The following is a 16500-nucleotide window of genomic DNA, read 5'->3' on the forward strand; positions in this document are numbered from 1 at the left end:
AACTCTACCAATAAGCAGACTATTAAACAACAGGTTGAATTGAAAGTGTGTAAGGAAGGTAACCCACTTTATTGAATACCGAAATGAATGAAAACTCTACCAGTAAGCAGAACTATTTTGATGGGAAAGAATGTTGGCCACTAGATCATAGCCTCCACATGCACTTTACTCTATTTGTTTTTTAACTTCTTGTTGCTTTTACTGGTTACTGAATGTATTAGCTGCATGGTCATGGGTTAGTAGAGGTGTTGCCTCCACCTCTCCTTTGGATTGAAGCTTGTTTGAACCTGCATACCTATACATACACCTAACCGTACTCTCCAACCAATCAGACTAAAGCTATCCTTGAAATTTGGACTACACATAAGCAAGAGTGAATATAGTTCACACAGCCTGCCACTAGCCCCCAGTGTGGTTAACCAAATTGTTTAATATTGAGTCTTATTCTAACAAATAACACTTCCAAGCAAGCGAGCAACAGCTCTAAAATAAAAATGTCTCTAGCGCATCCATGTAGAATGCGCATACGCCAAGGATTACTTTCTGCTGACACACCGCATGTCCGCATTATTGAAACACGCATGGGCGAAGAGAAGTGGCTTTAGCCCTGACCCAGTTCACATGCGCTATGAGCAGTGTCCCAGGCTATGAACGCGATACAGTACACAGGCTTATAACCCCAGATACCAACCTTCACTCCACACCATATGGATGAGAGCTCTACATCAGCGGCATATCGCTCCACAGATACGTCGTCCCCACTGCAACCAGTCTAGGCCTGCCCAACCCCAAGTACCAACCGGTGCAATGCTTGTTTAATTACGGTTCAAAACTAACTTAGTTTATAAACGTTTCTCACTAAGAACTCACTAAACAGAACTCCACATTGCCGCACCAGCTGGGGGACACTCACTCAAACCCCAACCAACCCTGAGTACCGCCCGGTACAATACTCGTTTAATTATGGTTCAAAATGAACATATTTTATAATTGTTTCTCACTAAGAATACACAAAACAGAACCCCACCTTGCCACATGAGCTGGGGGGACACTCACTCAAGCCCCAATCATTAGGCACGCCTAGGAAGGTCCATAATGACCATACAATGGGTACTTAAAAGGTACATGCAAAACCGCTCCTAGACAATAATTATGGGGCACATCCACAAACCTCACGGGGCTCATGCATCACCCCCCACTGGACCCAATGGACTCACTGTACATGGGATAGACCACTGCACAACCCCCAAACCTCACAGGGTTCACACTTCACCCCTCACGTCATAGTCCATTGATGGGACCAGACATTGTGCTAAACAGCAACCTAGTAGCCCAGTAAGATGCAGCATGGCTTCCTCAAAGCTACCCTTGCCCGCCAATCAACAGCATGATATAATAGATTCTATGGGGGTTTAAGGAACTAACCAGGGTATCCTCACAATAGAACACACTGTACACCTTGTTTAAAAAAAGAAGCACTTTCATTATGACCCTGAGTTCTCTAACTGAACTCCGGTTCTCTTTACAGCAACCAGGGCCATCGTAAAACACTTACGGACCACGGTCCAAAGACGTGGCACACTAACAAGCAGGCCCTAGGTAAGGCCCAACCATCAATCAATACTATCCTATATGCCCTTAGTAGAAATTCTTTGTATTAATACTATAACTCTAGATTACAATCTAACACAAGGACCTTTTCTTCCCTTCTTCTCCTTCCCATGGTATGCCTATTTATGTACTTTGAATTCATTCTCATGCTACCTAATGAACTATGTATATGCTAAATTAATATATTGAACTATCCTTGCAATATGTATATACAAACAAATGCATTATAAATCAATGTACTACAATCATGTTCATTTTTATCACCTTTGCTATGTGTCACCTACTCAATAATTGACATGTCTGTATATAAACCAGTCTTGAAAAGGACCCTGAGGGGTCGAAACACGTGTCGGCTGACCACTGTTAATACAAAATAAATCCCACTGAACTAAACCAATTGTGTAGATATGAAATCTATCTACAACCAGCGCAAGGTATCCGGGTACAAACAAGCTGTTATATATCTTGAGTTCAGAAATTAATGAAGCTTTAAAAACACAATATGTTGAACTTTAAAGTGCAAAACCACTGTGTGTTGAATCTTAAAGAAATTAATGAACTTTAATATTGAAAATAAATGAAACTTTAACTACAAGTGAAATCATTGTATGCTGCATATTTAAAACTTTAACCTTGAACCAAAGGAAGGCATCTTTAATACTGAAGTGTGTGGAAACTACATGTAAGAGAAATATTCTTTGAAAGCGAAATGTATTGAAACCTTCCAACTTAATTCAACACAGGCCACACATTTATATGAAAACCAACAATACAAGAGGGCGAACTGTGACAAAGGACCCTAAAGATCAAGGATATTCTTGTGATACAGAAACTGAGTCTTGGGGAAGGGAACCTTGAGATATGAAGTATTTACTGACTTGAGGACAGAGCCTCAAGGTGCTATTGATTTTTAAGTTGAACTCGTCAACTCAGACTTTCCTTAGTTTCATTTAGGTAGGGAAATCCCACCTCAGCATAGGGCAAGTTAGGCCTTTTTTCCATCCTGACATTTAAGTTGAAAGTGTTTGTTTTGAATTCGGAATCTGTTGTCTGTGTCTTGCTTCATGTTGCCTTCACTGAAGACACAATTCATAGTCTAACAGCTCTTTATTGGTGCATTAGCATAGTATTATCACAGAATGACTGTTTCAACAATGGGAATGACAAAAGCTATGCCTTTAGGTAAACGGTTATGTCGGATATATGCACAAAGCCAAGAGCGCACACCTATGCGAGACATGTAAGCTGCAGCAAGAGCCATTGTGTTGACAGTATTTGCATTAGGCTATCTCTATTTCTTTACCCTCTTTGCGCTACAGAAAACTGCATTGTATTTCACACACTGAAGTATATGGAAACATGACCCCCATTTCCATTGTCACTAAATCTAAACCTGATCAGGTCACCAGCACTGCCCGAGAAGTAAAAAGACTCAGGCGAAGCGCGAACACTGCTTTGAACATAAATGCGCATCTAGACAATTCGGCTGACGTTTCCAATAACTTGTGGTATCAGCAGATGATCAAGGTGGGGAGAGAAACCACAAAGGAGAGCTGCTATGTGTGTTATTTCATCCCCTATGCCATGAGTGCTTCAAGAACATTCATGGCAACAGACATTCCAGCAGCCAGAGCACAGTGCCCTATGCAGCTAGCACTCTGCACTACTATGGGCCAATTTATAAGGAAGATGGGCCACACTGTGATGGATGTCACAGAAGACGTTCCTGTATGAAGACAGCTATATCAAGACTCAAGCAATGATGGACGATTATTGGAGTTTGGATAAGACAATACAGTATATTATGGATAGCCAAAACAAAGGAGAAGCCAGAATAGTAACACAAAAGGAGTTGAAACGTCCGATAATAGGGAGAAGAGAGACAGGAGGACTGCCAGGATGCTTGGAGAGAACTCAACTGTTGGTGTTCACAGGAGAAGGATGGATAGAAGGGATGGTGGTGAACTGGATGATCTCCAAACAACCTTTTAAGATGAGTAGCAGTACCTCGAGATAGATGGGGATGCAGATTCATACCCATGCATCAATTAATTAAGACAACTCAATAGTTTGGCAAAGTGAGTCTGTTTTAATGACAAGTTCATAAAACGGGGAGTACAACGAACATCAGCAATCACTTGATCTTCTAGCTCTCTTTACTTTTTGAAAAACACAATACTTGTAGCAAAAACTCGTCATTGCTGACGTACAACGTGAGCACGTACTAATGTCATTCTACGTGGCAATCTTAAAAACCTAACATACAACGTGATTGGTTATAGGAAGGTAACATAGGTACTAGATCTGTATATGGTAACGGGGAGAGGGGATTGGATAATCCAGGTCAGGTGGGGCAGCTAAGCCCTCCTTTCAAAATGGCCACTATGAACATCACTAAAAGTATGACGTCCCATCACTCTACTAACTATATGACCCTAGATTACTTGGTCCACTATGATTGGGTTGGCATCAACCCACTCATACTTTTCCATCTACGTCTAGCAGCACGCAGAAAGAACATCCAGGTGCAGAGAAGCTCGTCTGCACCCCGGCTTCACACCAACTATGCTACAATCAATCATCAACTCAGTAGTTATGTGGCAATTACTTCTTTGTAGTTTGGCCTTGAGTCTACTCTGTTCGCTGAGAACTGAGTATGGGTATGGCGGGGATCCAATGCGTAGGTGTGAAAGTTTCACTCTTCCAGCCTGACTTTGTCACGTGACTGGACACCCTGAAATCAGCTTTTCTCTGTGTCTTTTCGTATATTTGATTTCATTCTACCAGTTCGCTGACATCTGTGGCTTATCTTGACCTTTCTGAACGGGATCCTCTGTTCTCTTCTCTCCTTAATTGTATCCAATGTTGGCTTATTCCAGTCAGATAAGAACTTGGCTTCTTGGCATGGTGATCCTTAGCTGAGTTTTGCTCTGTCTCGATTTTTGATTTTCTTGCTGCAACACACTGCATTTGAGGGCTTTTGTAACCTTTGTTCAATTCTGCTCTTGTGTGTAGTGGACTTGCATTCATACATAAAGTGCTTCTTGAGGTATATACTTGTAAACGTTGGCACTTGCTGCAATCTATCGACTATCAAGCATAAGCAAGCTTGACGATTTCTTTGCCTCTTGCCGTTACTCGCATCTGTACACGTTTAAATTATCTAAATATCTTCATCATGTATGTGGCATAAGTTTCGTCATCTGGACATCAACTTCTTCACCTTGGGATCAAGATGTCACTTTCCATGGTATCTCCTTGGTATTTCGTCTCTTGTCAGTATTCTCAGGTCATTATATCTTCTATATGTGCATCAGTCCGATTTCTTATGATGTCACCATTCAGCTTCCTTCATTATCTTCTTTGCTTCTTTGGGTATTTTATTCAAACAACCATCATATTGTTGAGAATGTAGGTATGGCTTTTTTAACGGATATCTTACTGTACAGGTATTCTTAGGTGTTGGTATATTAATAGGTGCTATTACACTGATAGGTACGGGGCATAGCCCATGCACTGCTCTTTCCTAATTTAACTGTTCTTCATACGTCACATACTTTGGTGTGAACTCAATAGGTAATGGGAGGGGGCAACTGGAGTGGGGGTGATACTCACCACATCCTCTTCAGTGGGGTGCAAAGCATGTGCACACTAGACTGTTCCAGTGGAAGTGGTACAGAAGGAAAACAATGATTGTCTCAAGAATGGATGGCAAGTGTCAAGCTGCTCACGCGGGTGGAGGATGAAGCTGTCAGAATCACTGTCAGAATCAGGGATAGCAGCTTTTCTTACCTCTTGTTTCCTACGACTCTTTGTGTCAAAAAGATAGGGTCTATCTCTTGAGGTGGCCAGGCTGACACACCTGGCCAACTCACAAGGTGCACAACCAGGCCACTGCTAAGGTAGCTCTGGATCCCAACGGGGCAACCCTCTGGGGTAAAAAAAAAACCTCTGGAGATTAATTCAAGGACCTCATTTCTCTGGATGTCTGCAGTAGTAGGTGGATCGAAGAAGAGACGCCACAGTAATTAGTCCATAGAAGCTGTTTATCGGGATCCCATGAACGAACAAGGTAGGCAGAGAGGGGAAGCACAGAAGCGAGAAGCGAGAAGTGAGAAGCAAGACAAGGCTCACAGAGTGCCACCAGGAGACACGGGCACAATCAGAAGTAGAGGGAGCAAGGAGAGAAGGGTCAAATGGAACAGAACAGAGCAAGTCAGAGAAATGATACAGGGCCACTGCAGCTTACCGATACGTTGTGATACGAGGACTCCCTTGAGTGCAAGCTCTGATATTTCCAGGTCTGCAAATATTGCCTGCAACGATCGATTGGCTGCTTTAGTTCCAACAACTGGACCATCAAACACACATTCCCCACACAGCGCGACAATACCATAAAGTGTAACGAAAACGTTGTGCTCTGCGATTCATAACAAAAGCATATCTTATGTCAATTATAACATTCGAGAATGCTTCCCTGTGTTTCCAGAATGACGGTCCAGTGAAGGGCGAGGAGAGCAAGGGATGCAAACAAACATCAAAGATACCGGGTAAGAAGGTCAGTACAGCAGTGATAATGGGTACACTATCCGGCCTGTGGTTCCAAAGCTTTTATGCAACTACCACTGAACTGATGAGGAATATGTTCCCTAGTGCAGATAAATACACCAGCATTAGTGGTGTCTCAAAATGACATACAAGTAGATGGGTTACCCAAATGGATGCACACCAGAGAAAGAGGAGATCTGTGTAGCTGATAGTAAAGAGAGGAAACTACATTTAAACAAAGATAGAAGAAGCACTCAATGCGATACCAGCAGTGCTCAGACTGTTCACCATAACTGAAATGTTTTTCACGTCAGTTGTTCCAGGCGTTCAGGCCAACTCAAAAACCAAATGGCTCCAGATTACAAGATGGGCACTCTTGCAGACAATAGATTCGACAGTTAAAGGATTCATTGCTATCAAGGCAGAACTGAGAACTGTCTGACTGATGACCCTACAGAACAGATATGTTTTGGATCTCATTACAGCCATGGAAGGAGGTGTGTGCGCAAAGATAGGACCATCCTTTTGCACCTACATGCCATCTCATGATGGAAAGAATGGAACCCTCACAGGAGCAATAATGCAATTATCAGACATGCATGCCAAAATGGAAGAGATAACGAACACAGCAGGGGAAGATGAAGATTGGCTGCCATATATCTTTTCCTGGATACCATCATGGATGACCAACAGGCTGAAAGTACTCATAGCTGCCATACTGCTAGTACTGCTAGCATTCTGTATAATCAGAGTAGCTATAACCGAAAGCAAGAAGACCACTAAGAAGACAATAGGGATGAAAATATTATTGGAAGTAGAGACAAAGACAGGCAGAGAGACGCAGACCTTTGAAGTGCTACAGTCCCACCTGAAGCAATGTCCCCTTTTTCCTTCAGGCACACAGTTCTCATTTCCCCCAGATCCACACAACTATATGGGACAATGGGTAAGGTGCAATCCTGACGGAGACGGCTGCTATATGGCCTGGAGTTTAGACGAACAAGTGAAGCATGCAGGCCACCTGGGAGGAGTGGCAAAAGTTTGGATTCCAAAGCCACACATGAACAGGGAGAATATCAGAGGAAGTGTGGCTGATATAATGAGCAGAGGGGGGATTGTAGAGGGAGCTATGAATTGTGTTCTCATTGCACCTATCCAACCCTCATCTTGATGACAGAGAAATTAAAGATGTGCATTGTTCCTGGTCCCATCCTCACCATTGTCAATGTACCACAGATGTGAGAAACGCTATTCGCTCAGACAGCCATTTAGACCCTATCCTGATGATGTCACTGAAGAGATAAAGTTGCAGTCAATGGAGAAGGTGGACTGATTGAGACCACACAAAAGCTGATAATGTCACGGCTATGACAGATGCGTTAAACGTGAAGCACATATGCACTCCTGCATGAAACTACACAGACACGTAGACTACATTTCTCACAGACACAAAGTACATGCTTATGACCCACTTAGAGGACAGGCACACTCTTGCTATGCAGTAACCGCAGGTTGCACAAGAATACACATAAACTGCTTGCTGACGCTGAACGCAACTAACTTGAGCAGCCATGTAAATCAAGATGGAAGCCACTGACACATTGAAATGAATGGAAGACACTGAAAGGGCTCCAAACTACAGAGAGATAACTGACATGCTGATTTCTCAGAGACGCGCAGAACAGGCTGTCAGTGCGGTCAGTGTACATATTCTTGCAAAGGACACTGAGGGAGAGAAAATGTCATATTGGCAGAAGAGATGGGACATCTGCATGTGTAAAAGCTGAAAATCCTCATAAGTGTAGGCAGAAAAATCAAGTTTGTGGTCCCTACACACGTAATCTGAATCTGGAAGACAAAGCCTATTCATTCGAGCCAGATAGAGATCATTGTTCCCATCCAATCGAAGACAAGATGATACAAAAGTAATACCAGGTCGAAAGCTTAATATTCTTTCTCAAGGCCTAGAGGCTTGGAGATGGTAACTTGCTGGATACCTACATCACCTTTGGGGACATTCTCACCACCTTGAATAGTTGCACTTGGGCTGGTAACTTTCCAAAGTGCCAATGCTGAGAAGTCCCTCTCTGACCAATCCTTACTATCCTTCTATGATTAGCTCACACGTTGTTGCATGGCCCAATGGCAGCTCACTAACCTGACAAACCTAACATTTAGGAGGTGGTCACAGAAGGAGCCACCAGATATGCTTAAACCAATAAGAGTACTAATCCTATATATAGTCCATATGAACCGTACTTCACTAACCAATCCCAAACCACCTTAGAGTTTTGCAATGTATCATTATTTTGTGATGTCACCATGCCTTAAAACACCTGGATGAGCCTGAACCGATGAGAAAGCATTAGAGAATTCTGTGTGGTATATAACTTGATCCCTGTTATGAAAGCTTTCAATAGACAGTACAATTTGTCACATTATTGGACTCTTCTGTTTTTGAGTGCAGGGTATTTCCTCAGCCCAGTTCTTCTTGTTTATAATTAGGGAGCTTACAATCCCTCGCCTTACAACAAAACTGCGTGGAACAGGCAATGGGAGCCTCAGACTGGACCCCTGGTGAACCCGGCAATCGTTTATCCCTGGTGGAATAACAGGGAGCAGCCCGGGCCTCATCTAGGGATTCTCCTGACCCAGCTGCACTCAATGTCCGGGTCCCTATCTACCAGTGATAGTAAGAGTAAGGTTTCCTCTGCCATGTTCAGTGTAGCAGGGGTGTTGGGAGCAGGCTCAGCATAATTCTTAAAAGAAGCACTTGCAGGTTGGAAATCTGGTTTCCTATGATTGGGGTCAAGGACTGTTGGTGAAGAAATCCACAGTAGTGACTGATCAACATAAGGATCATAACAGATGACAAACTGATCAATCTCAGAACCAGTGTCATCACTGGTTTCTTTCTGATGGTCTTGTTGTGTCAGTAGCTTGAGTAGGTTCCGGTTATTGATCCAACAAATGGTCTTCCTCTTCTTGCCTGTCAGCCCAGAGTTGGTGCTGCCTGGTGATCGGCCCTTTGGGAGAAGCCTCTTCTGTCTCTGCCGGTACCAACTCGAGCTCATCCCGACTGGGAGCAGGTGGTTCCAGTGCAAGATCTTGATGTTCCCTTATCATCCTTCCTCTCGCAGTTAGTAGACACGGAGCTCTCCGAACTGATGATCTATGATGAACGGTTGTGACTTCCCTGCATTGACCAGCTTGTTCCGTCTTCCCTTTCCCAGGCTGTGGATCAATACGGTGTCCAGTCAAAGGATCAAAAATAAAGGGTCAAATGCCCTTTTGTTCGAATACAAAAGGACCAAAAAAAAAGGGTTGAATGTTTATTATTTATTTATTTATACATTTTTAAAGTTTAGTATGCCAAAAGTTTTTTATAAAAAGAAAACAGGGGTTTGGGGGGTGAACCCCCCCATATTAAAATAAATAATAATATTTCAACCCTTTTTTTCGGTCCTTTTGGTGTTGAAAAAAAGGTATTCGAGCCTTTTGTTTTCGATCCTTTGACCTACAACCGATCAATACATGATGGCCAAGCTGAAGATTGGGAACTTGAAATGTGCATTTTAGCAGCATATGTTCCTCTCCACAGTCTTCTCTGAAGCAACCTGGGTGAGCGGATGGGATTTTCCCAGTTGACGTTTGAGCTGCTTCACATAGCCAGTGTAGTTCTCACTGCCTGTTCCATCCACAGACACTCCAAAATACAGCTCTACAGGCAGCCCGGCATCCTGTCCAAACATCAAGTAATACGATGTAAAGCTGGTGACATCATTCTTCGTACAGTTGTAAGCATGGCTCAGGGTAGCCACATGCTGACTCCGCCTGGCCTGTGCCTCTGGCCTCAGGGTGCCCAGCATCAGTATGAGAGTGTGATTAAATCTGTCTATCTGCTTAATGAGTGTTGGTTCAAAGATTGGTTCCTGGTTGGAAGAATCTCAGCTGGCCAACTATAGTGCACAAAGTACTTTTCCCACAGCATGCGAGCAACAGCAACATTGGTGGCACGCTGATCTTTGGTGGGAAACGCCTGCACGTACCCAGTAAAGTCATCTGTCACCATCAGGATATTCTGCATACCTCCCAGATACATCACCACACTGAGCAAGTCTATGCAGCCATGGGCCAAGAGCTCTAGAGGGGATCTAGACATGCTGCAGGATGAGCCACTGTCTTCCTGGTAACACCCATGGCACAGTGCTGGTAATAATATTGTACTTCAGCAGATAGTTAGGCCAGAAAACCTTGAGTGGACCAACTCAAAGGTTCTTTTGCTGCCAAGATGCCCATGCTGGTCGTGAAGTGCATACAATAAAGTGTGTTGGAATTGAGGTGATGCAACAACTGGGCTACAACTTTGCTTTCCTTGTACAGGATTCCACGTTCTGCATGAGCATCTGTGACGACCTCAGCATTGCAGCAGGCTCTGGATCTCGGGAGACATCTCTGAGCACATCTGCTCCCGTGGTCTGACTTTAAGCAATGAAGCGATGCCATAATCTGCTATTTGGGACAACAGGATCTCATTTTAGGTCAGACACGGTAGCTCAGATACTTCCAGGCTTGTGATTTTGCATTTAATGGCTGGCTCTGTCTGAATCACAGCCTGGCAGATATCTCTAATGCCTGCTGAAGACATCTCCTTCCAATATGTGGAGCCAGTTGCATCATCCGGCGGAGCATGAGGCCTCAGAAAACGGGGTATCAGCATCAATGTTAGTCCGTTCAGGACTGTTCTGTAGGTTGGAGTTGTATGTAGAAAATGAAATGATCCATTGGTGTTTGGTAGCATCGTGTTTTCCCGACTTCAACACAATTGGCAGGGGGTTATCTGTCCTCACCATGAAAGTGGCACCATAGAGATCATCATGGAGCTTCTGTGTAACTTCCTATTTAAATGCCATCAATTGCAACTTGTAGACTGGGTAGTTCTTCTCCACTACGTGCAGGTCTATGCTGGCGAAAGTGACCTGTCTCATCTCAGCATTTGTCTTCTGGTAAAGGACATCTTCCAATCCCTGCACACTTGCATCAAAGTGCAAGATGTACAGCAACTGAGGATCGACGTAGACCAGAACTAGTGTTGTTGTAAGGGCTGGCTTGAGCTCCTTGAAGGCCTACAGGCATGGCTCTATCCAACTCTGTTGAAAGGGCTGTTGTGGATGGTACAAATCGTCCACACAGCTGGCAGTAGTCCTAAAGACCCTTGTGGGATGTTTTCCCCCACTAGTCCAGGCCGTGCAACATTACTGTGCATTGCTTGCATCAGAAACATCAGAAATGGCTGCCGGAAAGCATTCTGCTCGCTAAAAATCACCCAGAAGTGCGCAGGAAAGATCTGCAAAATAGGCCGCCTTCCACTTTTGCCTATGTCAGTGGTAACATGTCAGTGGTAATCATTGGGCTGCCCACTGAGCAATATGATTACAAAAGAAACACAGAGCTGTGTGGAAATCCGTTTTTCTTGGTTGTCAAATTTGCAAAAATCACAGCTCACAAACCACCCAAAAGATCCAACCTCCTTGTTGAGTGTTGAACATCATTCTATTTCAAGAATCCACATAAATATAATGTCAGCAGAAGTATATTTTATCAGAACAAAATCCACTTTTAAAGATGCTTGCTGGAAAGAAATATGTCAAAAATGGGTGTAATACAATTACTCGCCTATGTCAGATGCTGGCGATCTCTAAATCTGTTAGGTGAAACTTGTGTCTCAAAAGCTAAATATGCCAAAGAAGGGACTTCCATCAAATGCAATATAGGGTGCCACACTTGATTTTCATGTTGAAAAAGACTGGAATTGAAGATATGTTTGCTTATTTTAAATTTGTAACTGTAATTTTTCACAAGGAACAATGTCACAATAATGTAACCTGATTCAGCTAAAACTTCAAAGAGGTTTTCCCCCACTGAGAACACACCACCCTTTTCATTCCCACCAAAAGGAGAGAATATATCATGGGGTTGCTAATGAGAAGCGGAGGAGACTACCTCTGCTGCTCTGTGAAAGAGACAATGGGTTCCTTGAACTGAAAGAAAATGCTAATTTGTGTGTGACTGACACCAACTGCCCAGGAAGACAAGCCCATTTGACTCTCTAGCCCAGCCAAGACCTTGGAGGCGGAGACAAACCATTGTGTGTATTCAGAGAGCACAGAAATATTGTTTTGGGAAAAGACTTATAAAATATTGTACCGAACTGACAAAAATATGGAATTTAGAGATTATTAAAATTAAAAATGTGCTCACAGTTTAAAACTAATCTGGAATCTGTGTGACATTCAGAGACTGAACCACAAAAAAGTTCATATTCTAGCTATTGTGATTATGTTAGGAACATGAAAATCTCCAGGAATATGCCCAGATGGTATGTTTATGCATGCGTAAAAATTGGTACAGAACTGACACTGAGTAACTGCCCAAAAGCGCAAAAAATTGTCATTTGTGAACTAAAACTCGGTGGAAGATGAGATTTTGACAGAAACGTACCTTAGTCAATCTGTCATGTAAATATGTATTATTAACAAGTTGTACATATTGGAATATGTTTTTTGGGAAAAATAGATTTTCTGGGTAAGAACAAAGGGGCGGGATTTTTTTCTGGACCCTAAACACAGTGTCACTCTGACACATGATGACACATCATGACACACTGTTCCCTTCTCAAATCAGGAGAGGGGGAATTCTTTGACCTATCAGATCCTTAGAGGGTTGGGTATGGTATAATCAGCCTCCCCACCCCTTTGGAAGATGGATAAATAGGGACTGTTGAGGACCCCGAAAGACACACACATTCACTCATAACTGATCTACTGGCGAAGCGCTCTGCAGGAAGAATCCAGGCTCTAGAACCCATCTCTAGATGCCAGAACCAGACTCCAGAACCCTGAAGCAGAGGCCTAACCCAAAAAGCTGAACCCTTTTCAGCAGGCCTTTAAAAATCTTGCAACCTGATTTTAACCCCTAAACTTCCACGGGGCCTAACCAATTCAACAGCCTGGCTGTGCTGTGTTGGCTACTTCTGGCCAAGAACCCTTGCTGGAACCCAAGATCCAGATCAGTCCAGCAGAGCTGTAACCCAGAACCCCTTCAGATCCAGTCCAAGAGGCCGTGCAGACCAGAGTGCCTTGCTGAGAGCAGAGTCCAGGTGCCTTGAATCCTGTCCGGTGGCGAGCAAATTCCAGCCAAACCTTTGACCACATCTTTGACGGGTCCATTCCATTCCAAAGCCATAGTAGTGAGTATTTAGCATAGAACTGTCCATAGTCATCTCTTAGCTTAAGTAATCCCATCCAAACCGTTCCAACATATCCATAACTGCATTATAGAATCTCCTTTGTCTATCCTAAATCTTTCTCTCATCCACATAATCCTGTGATAATCGTAGTGATAATCATCAAGGCGCAAATATATATTTTTTGGAGAAAGGCAATCGTCTCAGGCAGATAGAAACCATCCGGAGGCGCCTCTGGATCTGTGGCTGTGCTGTCCGTGTAGTTTGCGATTCCATAGAATCCCTAGTGTTAAGAAATCTTTGTTCCAAATCTTCAACAGTGCATCTTTCATTTTGAAATCTTGATCTTTTGACAAAAATCAACCTTGACTAAAACCTCTGTAACTTCTGAACCGTACGTGCTAGGAACGACATTTAAATGTCATTGTGAAGCTAACATCCTCAGCTTTCAAACACATTCCAATTCCTTATAATTTTGCTGTATTCGCTGTGATTGCTGTAATCGCGTTTTTCGTGCGCTGAAAAGTTTGCTGCAATTTCGCATTTGGCTCAATTTCACCACATGTAAAAACAGCTATTTCTGGCTTTCAACTTCTGAATTTCGTTTTCCATCTGCCAATCATTCTACAATCATTGCTAGTCTATACCTGAAGCTATCCAAAGCAACTCTCACTAGTTCTGAATCCCATTTAGCGAATTAAAAAGTAATTTTAGCATTTTTCCCATCACTTCATATTACATTCAAAAGCATTTGACCTGTTTAAAATCAGCCCTGTTTCTCTCTGCTTGCTGGGGGGAATCGGGATTGAAACTGAAATTGTTGAGTGTTATTCCTGAAACCTGTGTGCCCTCATTCATATTGGGGGAGTGAGAAGTATCAGGGGGAAAGAGTGATCACATTGTTTTTGAATGAAGTCATATCAAGTTTATTTCTGTGTTGCATTATTTCCTATCATTGCATTTCCTTGAACCCATACAAAGTATTCTCTGCTACATTATTCTTCCCATTCCTACTCCTAATTGATTAAAGAGATTGTTGCTATTGTAATATTACCCATTGCTGATCGTTGCATAAATATTCATAAGTGTGATATTCAGACATTATTCATATATATAGAAGTGTGATATATGTATTGTTCAATTCTTCAAATTAATCTTTTAACTTTGCAAAACAAACCTATTTCTTGGTTCAGTGAGACCGGGGGGGATTCAAAGAGAGGGGCGTTATATAAGGGTACATCATCCAGAAATAAAATAACTTTTGACATAGAAATATATAAATAAGGGTTTCAATTGGGCATCCCATACTAGGCATTGACTTATTTGGAGTGCTAGGTTGAAACCACTTACACCTCTGTGTAGGCAGGTATCCTTTGGTGAGGTCCACAAGTGGTTAGGCGATGTGGCATATCCCACAACAAAAGCCGCTATTAGTGGCAAAATCCCAGGAAACTGCCACTTCTTCAGGGTCTAAGTTTGTTACCAGGAGGGAGTACATGTTTGCTGTATCCACAGTGATGCCATCCACTGAGACAATGTGGCTGATGAACTTGGTGCTAGTCCTGCAAATCTGGCACTTGTCCACACTTACCTATAGTCCTTGCTCCCCTAGGAAATCCAGCATCTTCATCTCCTGTTGTGTTCCTCAGGATCCTGCCAAACACAATGATGTTATCAAGGTAGATAAGCACCTCCAGGAGGTTCATGTCACTGACCGTCTTCTTCATAAGGTGCTGGAACATTGCTGGCACAGCAGAAAGTCACCTTGCAGGTATTCCAGCAAAACAGATTGCCAGACTGCAAAAAGCACAATATGCTGCAGTAAGAATAGTTGCTCACCTTAAGAAACGGTACCATGTCGCCACAATGAGGAGATCCCTCCACTGGCTTTTGGTGGAGGACAGAATTAAGTTTAAGGTAGCCTGCTTTGTTTATAAATGCCTGAAGGGGCTTGCACCGGACTACCTCATAGAGAAAATCACGCATTACCATCCAACCAGAAAGCTCTGCTCAGATGAAAAATGTCTAATCTGTGTCCCACGGTCTAATTGTGTCTCCAGAGGAGATAAAAGATTTGAAGTTTTTGGACCTAGAATCTGGAACCAACTTCCACTGGAGATCAGAACGAGTAAGACCTTGGACAAGTTTAGAAAAAGACTGAACATCTTTTTATTCAGATAAACCCAGAAGCCAACAGGGTCAAGTTCTGTCTGTCTCATGCCCAGCCTCTTTTAGTCACCATCTGCCCTTGAATATGGTTTAATACGTCCAGTGCGCGTACATAATTCTTCAAAATCAAATCATTCCATGGGCAAACCAAGGCTCTCTAAAACAACTATAGTGGTGATTTGGTGTGGTGGTGATTTGGTGCAGGATACAAGTATATTACCAAACATATAGCAAGGCTGTGCACACTTATTATCTGAAGGTGCTTCTTGGGAACCAAAGTTAGTGTGCAAAGGATTCAGAAGGTGTATTGTGCTGCCTCAAAAATTGCTACACTTACACAGAGATATGCCAATTTAAATATCTTACAAATGGTCAGGATTTCCGCAGTTTATCATTCTTAGAAACAGTCACTTTAACGATCAGGCTTAGGTGCTGCTTGTTTTTTCTCTAGATCTGTCTTGCAAACTCCCAAGGCCTGTTATAAATGCCTGAAGGGGCTTGCCTCCAGGTTCGAGCATACCATGCTTGTTGGTCTTTGGTCTCTCGGTGTTAGATGTGTTTTATAACGTCCTTTTGCGGTTGTAAGGCACTTAAACGCCTTCATTCCAGGTTTTCTTTTGTTTTTCAGTTTTTGATGTAGCGTACAATATTCATGTTATTCTTGTGGAGCATTTGAAAATCTTCACTTCAGGTTCCAAAATGCATTGTGGAGTGTTCTTGTTTACGTGCAAGGTGAACCTGACTCCAAGGTCCATATGGCACCCTTTTCAAAAACCGTACTTGTCATTATAGTTGGTCACTTGTAAACCTTCCTTCAAGATTACTAGTTCAGTGCCTGTTATCCTATTTTTATGAAACGTCTAGGATGCAATACAGTTTCATCTCTCGTTCTCCCAAATCGCATAGGTGTTTATTATGTGCGTGGA

Source organism: Ambystoma mexicanum, chromosome 2p, assembly GCF_040938575.1.
Source record: "Ambystoma mexicanum isolate Mex_15411 chromosome 2p, UKY_AmexF1_1, whole genome shotgun sequence".
Classification (NCBI taxonomy): Eukaryota; Metazoa; Chordata; class Amphibia; order Caudata; family Ambystomatidae; genus Ambystoma; species Ambystoma mexicanum.